Genomic DNA, 8,609 nt, shown 5'->3' with positions numbered 1-8,609 from the left:
ATTGAAAGAGCAGAGTATTGACAATACTGGAATTCCTGAAATAAACACAGACTTAACTTTAATGAACTTTCAGTCGAACAACTTGTACAACAGGTAGATAACAATGGCAACCACCAGGAAGGATACTACTGTAAAGGCAACACTGAGAAGAAACTGAATTGAAAGTCTTAACTGTGACCAGGTCCCGTTCTGCTGCTGCAGGTCTTTGTTTTTGTTTGGGTTCCACTAGCTTCTGTATTACTGAACCTTCTTGGTGTTGACTGCTCCGTGCGCTCATACAGTTCAAAAAGTATTTAACACAACAAGCTCACATTAACTCCCAGAAATTAGTGCTACAAAGTGAGTTAATCACAAAAATACATCAGTCCACACTACTTTCTGAGGAACTTGCAGTGAGACCGTTTATAGCTGCAGCTATTGAGCAGTTGTGCTTCCTGCTTGATTACATTACAGGAAACAGAGTTCATTGTGTGTGTGTGTGTGTGTGTCTCGCAGGTTGCTGTGGATCGTGGTCCTGGTACGCCTGGGTGCTGCTGCCATGGGCCTGCCTGACTCTCATCACTACAGTTATTATGTTTAGTCGTAGTTCTGTTACTATTAAAGCTGCTATTATTAATCTCAGCTACTATTACAGCTGTAACTACTATTATCAGTCATATTTCCAGTATTATTATAATTATAGCTGCTATTTCTACTGCTAGTGCTGCCATACATCTCTGCCTGTCTGTCTGTCTGTCTATCTATCTGTGTCTCTATGTCTATCTCTCTCTTTCTGTCTCTTTCTGTCTGTCTGTCTGTCTGTCTCTCCCCCTCTCTCTTTCTCTCTCTCTCCCTCTATCTCTCTTTCAAACCCAACCGGTCAAAGCAGATGACCCCCCACCTAGAGTCTGGTTCTGCTCGAGGTTTCTGCCTCTTAAAAGGAAGTTTTTCCTTGCCACTGTCTCCAAAGTGCTTGCTCATGGTGGGAACTGTTGGGTCTCTGTAATAACATTATAAAGAGTCGGTCTAGACCTGCTCTATTTGTAAAGTGTCATGAGATGACTTTTGTTGTGATTTGGGGCTATATAAATAAAATTGAATTGAATTGTGTGTGTGTGTGTACTGATTTCCAATGGGATGTGATTCATCATCGCTGTCATGTCACCAGGAGTTTTTCATTCAACACTGTTCATGAAGCAAATGAGGTAGATGCTGATGAATGTACGTGTCTGCAGGCTTTACCGTGATGCCGTCTCTTGGTGATGGAGTTGAACGGCTCCTGACACTTTATACAAAGAGTGACTTCCTTCTCTCTGATTGGATTTGGAGCTCTCTTTCCCAACTCCACACAGCTCTGCCAGAGAGACAAAAAATGAAGATAAGGAGTTATAAGTGACCTTTTTAGTTTCCCGTCTACAGTTTCACTGAACTATCTTTTATTTTGGTGTTCATTAGGAGGCATGTTTTAGGGCTGCAGGAGATTTTGTGTTGCAGTAGCGCAGTTAGCCACTAGGACAAACTAACTGCAGGTCTGAGTCTGCTACACTGATAACGACAGATCTCAGAAGTGAAGAGGGTTCTCGCTTTGCAAATCTTCTTCAAGCTGTCTGTGGTGCCGATGCACTTGAAAATAACTTCACACATTTGACTGTCTGTACAGCTTTGAAATTCATGTTCTGGGGTGAAAGCCAGTTTAATAAATTCAAATTAATAAATTCTGACTGATCTGCTGCAGGCAGACCCTGAAACTCACATTAAACCTCACAGATGGTTCCTGTGAGTTTCATGAATCACAGTGTGCATGTTACCGGGGAGTGAGGTGGTGTGGACTTGTCGTCTCGCAAGGAATAGTTCAGCTGTCTGAAGCTCTCCACCATCTGCTTGTGTCTCTGGACGGTGGCCTGGATGGCCTGACGCAAACACTGTCATGTCTCGTCATTTACATTAAGTTACCGTTTTTGTCTCATTTAGTCATGTTGTCTTGTCATTTCCTATTTTATTTTGTAGTAACTGTGGTCCCTCTCGTTTCAGACCACTTGACTTCCTGCCCTCGTGTTTCCCGCCTTTGTGATTGTCAGCCTCGCCCTGATTGTTTCTACCTGTGTTCACTCACCTCATGTTTAAATAGTCTGTGTCTCCCTTTGTCTTGTGCCAGTTTGTCTTGTCCTAAGTGTCATGATAACCAGCGATAATTCCATGTCAAGATTTCCTGTTAGTCCCTGTGTGAGTTGTTTCAGTGTTATTGTTATTTTGTTCACTTTGCTGTCTTGGTTTTCCCAGTTTTGTTCCCCCACTTTTCAGGAGTGATTTTCTGTTGTTAACTTTGTTAGTTTAGTTCCTTTGTTTTCTGGCATTTTCATAGTAGTGTTTTCCCTCCGTTCCTTAGGAGTTATTTTGATTTGTTACTTTGTAGATATATCTTGCCTTGTCAAGCATCATATTTTGTGATAAATAAATACTCTTTATTTTGTACTTTGAGTCGTGCGTGTGGGTTCATTTATTGCCTGGCCCAGTCGTGACAAACACACACAGCCATAAAACTGAAAACTAACTGGTTAAACCTCTTTTTAACGTCAAAGAAACTCAAGACTTCCTGCAGATGTTTCACATTAAAAACCTGCCTGGAAAGAGAAGAGATTACACACTTTGTGTTACTGCTGTATTTGACATATCGTTGAAACTTTCTGAATAGATATCAGCTTGAAGCGAAACTAGCCAGAATCACTGATGAGGGTCCGAAACATATGAAACCACAGTGATGTCACAGGGTCCTGGAGTACACTGTGACATCACTGCAGCAAGGTGAGAGTGGACAAGGAGATTTTCTGGGAAGGGTTCAGCTACACTTTGATAGGAAGAGACTGTGTGTTATCTGGATTTACCAGCATCCAGTCTCTCTTCTCGTCCTCCGTCCTACAGAGACACAATCACACAGACAGTCAGTCAGAAACAATTTAGAGACGTTCATTCGTTGTTGTATACATGAGATCAGTGGTGAGCCGTCAGGGCCAGCAAGGCCTTCTCTGCTGGCCTAAACATCATCAGAACATAAATTTCATTTTAATATTTTTTTTCATAAATATGTATTAAATTATTCCTCATAGTCTTTTCTCTTCATTTCATAGCTTTCCTCTTGGTTGCGCTGCTTCCAGCATTGTATATTTATGTTAGAGCTTTCATCCAATCATATTTCAGCTGTCATGTGTTGCCAGGCTCCAAGAAATCTTCCCAAGGCCTTCAGAATTAACAGTGGGGGCGCCTGGACACTTAAATGAACTGAAACAGACAGATTGTGATAACCAATCAGATTTCGAGTTGGCGACATCAGGGCCAGCTAGCAGGTATCACGTTGAACGTGACACGTTCACGTTCTCTGACTGGATACGCACTAGTGAGAGGCAGCGCTATTAGAGTGCAGTTAACCAAATGGAAGCTGGTGTCCCGTTAGCGACTCGAACGAGCTAAAACTACTTAATTTGCGTTAATTTCGCTGTTTTTTTTCAACCCACAATGGCTGAAGGAGGAGAAGAAAACTGCTTTGCAGGTGCGACAATGTGCTGTTTAGTGGACTTAAAACTTTGTAGACTGATTGCCTTTTATTTTTAAGTTGTGACAGTATCCAAGCGAACATATAACTTTTACTTTACTACTCTTAATTGTTAATACGGGTGTATTGATTTTAAATGCTCCGGAAATAAAGTAGTTGTACTCGACTATGTTTGTTTCTGTATAAATGTATGGTTTCGAGAGCCATGGCGTCATAATGATGGTATTAAGAGGTGGATTCATTCAGTGTAGGACATCACTGAAGGCCTAGGTGTGAAATGCACGGCTCGCCACTGCATGAGATATAACAGACGTAGTTTTGTCTCTGTGTGTCTCTGTCTGCACCTGGCCTGCAGCTCCAGGGATCTGTTACCCAGAAACCAGGAATGTCCTGCGAACTGCAACACTGCTGGTCTCCTTTAGCTGGACAGACAGAGACAGGATTGGATGGAGGACCTCCAGTCAGTAATCACTGGTACACAGTACAACAACCTGTCATTAAACTGCAGAGAGAGACAGATGTCACTCCTTACTGCCGTGAGACAGCAGAGTAGAAGAGTGCAGTACCAGTGTGAGGTATCTGTCCTGCGTGGTCCCGTTTTTGTTGGACACATTGCGGGTGTGTACTTCTTTAATGAGCTTGTTTGTCAGGTTAACAATGTCTTATTCTCCTCCCAACAACTCGTACACCTTCACCAACTTCCTCATTCGTTCCTGACAGAGAGACAAGGAGACACAGAGAGACAGGAGAAGCTCATCAGCTACTGTTTCATTCCCTCCTGAAAACATGAGCTGACTTCATCACTACATGTTTCTGTCTGCCACTTTTTACAAGTATTTTCAATTAGCTTGTAATTACCACCAGACATAAATTAAAATACTGCCTAAAAGATTTTCATGTTTGGCTGAGGTGAAAATGTTGGTGTATGGAAATAGACCAGATGTGACACATATTTATGTAAATACCTCCACTCTCCCAAAAACACCAAAAAAGGAGGGAGATCTAAGCATGGAGTTTGGACGGAGAAGCTCTGTGCTTCAGATTTTGAAGATGAGTGGCTGTCTATTAGCTTATTCTCAGTGTTACCTACTGTCCATCCAGCCTTAGCTGGCAGCGTTCTGGGTTTCTTGAAACCTAAACACTGTAGGACTGTCCCTGAAGATGAGGGGACCCAAACCCTAACCTATTATTACTATCATCTTAAAAATGATGTGATGGTTAAAGACAAACTGACCGAGTTTGATGTGGTTTGAACTTTGGCAGACAATGATGACCATGGTGAGTATGGCTGACAGCTCTGGGTATTCACTGTGTAAAACTCTTACCATCTTCCTGATGGCAGCGTTGGAGTGTTCTGCTGCAGTGGCGATAAGCTCCAGAAACTCTGCAGAGAGACGAGATCATGTTATGTTTCCTGTTTCCTTAGAAATCAAGGCTGAAAGTGTGCAGGAGGCAGTGAAACACATGACCACAGGGGGGCAGTATATCAGGATATCTGCACACTGAAGACTCTAGAAAAAGTACTGTTTACTGAGAAATTTCATTTTTATTACCAATATCATGCTGAAAAGTTGTTATTGAACTTCATAACTGGTATTTTCTGGAGCTTTGTGTTTCAGTATCAGCTGCTGACTTCATGCTGCTTCCAGAACATCAGAATCAGAATCAGAATCAGAAACTGTTTATTGCCAAGTAACATACATTACAAGGAATTTGCTGTGGTCTGAAGGTGCTATTGTTTTGATAACAAATAAGTAGAATATAAAAGCTAAAATAAGAATAAAAATAAAAATAAAAAATAAGATAAGATAAATAACAACAGTGCAGTGACCAGAATAAAGTAAAGTGTCCAGATAAAGTGTCCAGTAGGGGGTGGGTGCGTTAATGTAACGCAGTGGGGACAGGGGTGATGTACGTTAATATAACGTATAGCTTGTGTTTGTGTTCTGGGGGGGGGGTCAGTGAGAGTTTGTCAGGTTGACTGCAGAGGGGAAGAAGCTGTTTTTGTGGCGGGAGGTTTTGGTCCTGATGGACCGCAGCCTTCTGCCAGAGGGGAGGGGGTCGAACAGATGGTGTCCGGGGTGGGAGGGGTCGGCAGCGATCTTCCCTGCTCTCCTCAGGGTCCTGGAGGAGTACAGGTCCTGAAGAGATGGAAGGTTGCAGCCGATCACCCTCTCTGCAGAGCGGATGATACGCTGCAGTCTGCGTCTGTCCTTGGTGGAGGCAGCAGCGTACCAGACGGTGATGGGGGAGGTGAGGATGGACTCTATGATGGCAGTGTAGAAGTGAACCAGCATTTTTTGTGGCAGGTTAAACTTCCTCAGCTGCCTCAGGAAGTACATCCTCTGTTGGGCTTTCTTGATGACGGAGCTGATGTTCAGCTCCCACCGGAGGTCCTGGCTGATGATGGAGCCCAGGAAACGGAAGGACTCCACAGTGTCCACTGCAGAGTCACACAGGGTGATGGGGGCGGGTGGGGCTGCGCTCTTCCTGAAGTCAACAACCATCTCCACTGTCTTTGAAGCGTTAAGCTCCAGGTTGTTGCTGTTGCACCAGGTCAAGGCTGACAACATGACACCAGCTTTTTCCTGAGATGATGCTGTAAAATAGAGTGAAATAATAAGGGACTTCAAAGTTCAGTTTCTGTGAAGAACCAGATCACTGGTCGGTGGAAAAGGTGTGAATGATGGTTCTTCTTTGGCTGATGTACGTCTTTGTGTGTGATTGCGTTTCGTACTCTGGGCGTCCCTGTAGTTCGGCGCGTCGTCCGGTAGTCGGTGCAGATAATCTTTGAGCAGCAGCTCGTAGCGAAGAATCCTCTGAACCGGCTCCAACATGTGATGCTGCAGAGTCAGGTTACCACAGCGCTCCTCCCTCTGCACAACAACAACAACAACAACAACACACATATCATGACACAGAAACTGAAAACACAACAGATGACGGACAGACAGCTGCAGCAGCATCACTGAATCTGGACCTGGATCTCCTGGATGATGGTCTTGAACTGAGTTGATCTCTTCATCCAGGTGTTCACCAGCTCCATGGCTGGGTCAAAATTCTTCACATACTCGCAGTACACCTTCAGGAAGGGAGCCAACTTAAAGGTAAAGATAAAGATAACCTTTATTGTCCCTCAATGGAGGAATTTCACAAGTTGTAGGGGGACAAGGGGTGTCAGCGGGATAGTCCCCCCCACACACAGAGAGTCTCATCCTGGGTAAACATGGGGGCCACACAGAGGTCTGGAGGCTATTTACCCTCCTCAGTTACTGATGTTATAGAGAAGGCTTCCAGAAATATTACTGCCTCGTTGCCTTTTGTGGCCCTGTTCATTCCTATTATTTTTTTATTTTTTTATTTTTTTTTGTGGAGGGGGGGGGGGGGGGTCAGTAAGCTCCCCCGAGGTCGAGTGGCCTTCTCTGGGCTTAACATGTGACACTACCAGGCTCCTGTCCTGGAGGAGTTGGGGGACCAGGGGGACCAGGGGTGTCAGGGGAAGAGTGCCCCCCACACAGAGAGTCTCATCCTGGGCAAACATGGGGGCCACACAGAGGTCTGGAGGCTTTTTTTTTTTTTTTTTTTTTTTTTTTTGGAGGAGGGGGGGGGGGGGGGGGTCGGTCAGTAAGCTCCCCCGAGGTCGAGTGGCCTTCTCTGGGCTTAACATGTGACACTACCAGCCTACTGTCCTGGAGGAGTGGAGGACCAGGGGGACCAGGGGGACCAGGGGTGTCAGGGGAAGAGTGCCCCCACACAGAGAGTCTCATCCTGGGAAAACAGTTACGGAGTAGCAGGGCCATGTCCTGGAGGAGTGGGGGACCAGGGGTGTCAGGGGAAGAGTGCCCCCACACAGAGAGTCTCATCCTGGGAAAACAGTTACGGAGTAGCAGGGCCATGTCCTGGAGGAGTGGAGGACCAGGGGTGTCAGGGGGAGAGTCCCCCCCACACAGAGAGTCTTATTTACCCTGCTCAGTTACTGATGTTGTAGAGAATGCTTCCAGAAATATTACTGCCTCATTGCCTTTTGTCGCCCAGATCATTCCTTTTATTATTATTTTTTTTTTTGTTAAAGTAATTTTTTTGTTTTGTTTTTTTTTGTGTGTGTGTGTGTGTGTGTGTGTGTGTGTGTGTGTGTGTGTGTGTGTGTGTGTGGGGGGGGGGGGGGTTTCAGTAAGTTCCCCCGAGGTCGAGTAGCCTCCTCTGGGCTTAACTTGTGACACTACCAGGCCACTGTCCTGGAGGAGTGGAGGACCAGGGGTGTCAGCGGGAGTGACCTCCCCCCCCCCCCCCCCCCCCCCCCTCGCGCCACCTACACACAGAGTCTCATCCTGGGCAAGCTGTGGGACCAGCGGGGCCACACAGAGCACCAGACAGGCCTGGGGTTGGAGTACCAGGACCACCTCTCTGAAAACAGCGGAGTACCAGGACTACTAAATCTCAGTGTGTCTTTTTTCCAAGTGTTTTCACCATGAGAAAGGGGCTCATCCATTGAAGGTTACCCATTAACCTTCCCCTTCTCTGCACTCTATCGCTTTAGGGTGGTTTTGAAAAACAGTGTTCGCACGATTTCAGAAACCCAGTTTTCGGAAACATAGGCCTCCAGAGGGGGGGGTGTGGTGTGTCAGAAAGCCCCCCCCCCCGAGGTCGAGTGGACCTCTCTGGGCTTAACATGTGACACTACTAGGCCCCTGTCCTGGAGGGGTGGGGAACCAGGGTTGTCTGTTGGAGTGATCCCCCCCCCCCCCCCGGGCCCCCCCGGCCCCCCCCTCCCCAACACACAGAGTCTCATCCTGGGCAAGCTGTGGGACCAGCGGGGCCACACAGAGCACCAGACAGGCCTGGGGTTGGAGTACCAGGACCACCTCTCTGAAAACAGCGGAGTACCAGGACTACTAAATCTCAGTGTGTCTTTTTTCCAAGTGTTTTCACCATGAGAAAGGGGCTCATCCATTGAAGGTTACCCATTAACCTTCCCCTTCTCTGCACTCTATCGCTTTAGGGTGGTTTTGAAAAACAGTGTTCGCACGATTTCAGAAACCCAGTTTTCGGAAACATAGGCCTCCAGAGGGGGGGGTGTGGTGTG

This window comes from Enoplosus armatus, unplaced genomic scaffold, assembly GCF_043641665.1.
Source record: "Enoplosus armatus isolate fEnoArm2 unplaced genomic scaffold, fEnoArm2.hap1 Scaffold_73, whole genome shotgun sequence".
Taxonomy (NCBI): domain Eukaryota; kingdom Metazoa; phylum Chordata; class Actinopteri; order Centrarchiformes; family Enoplosidae; genus Enoplosus; species Enoplosus armatus.
The sequence above is the reverse complement of the archived record's forward strand: the minus strand, read 5'-3'. Positions refer to the sequence as shown.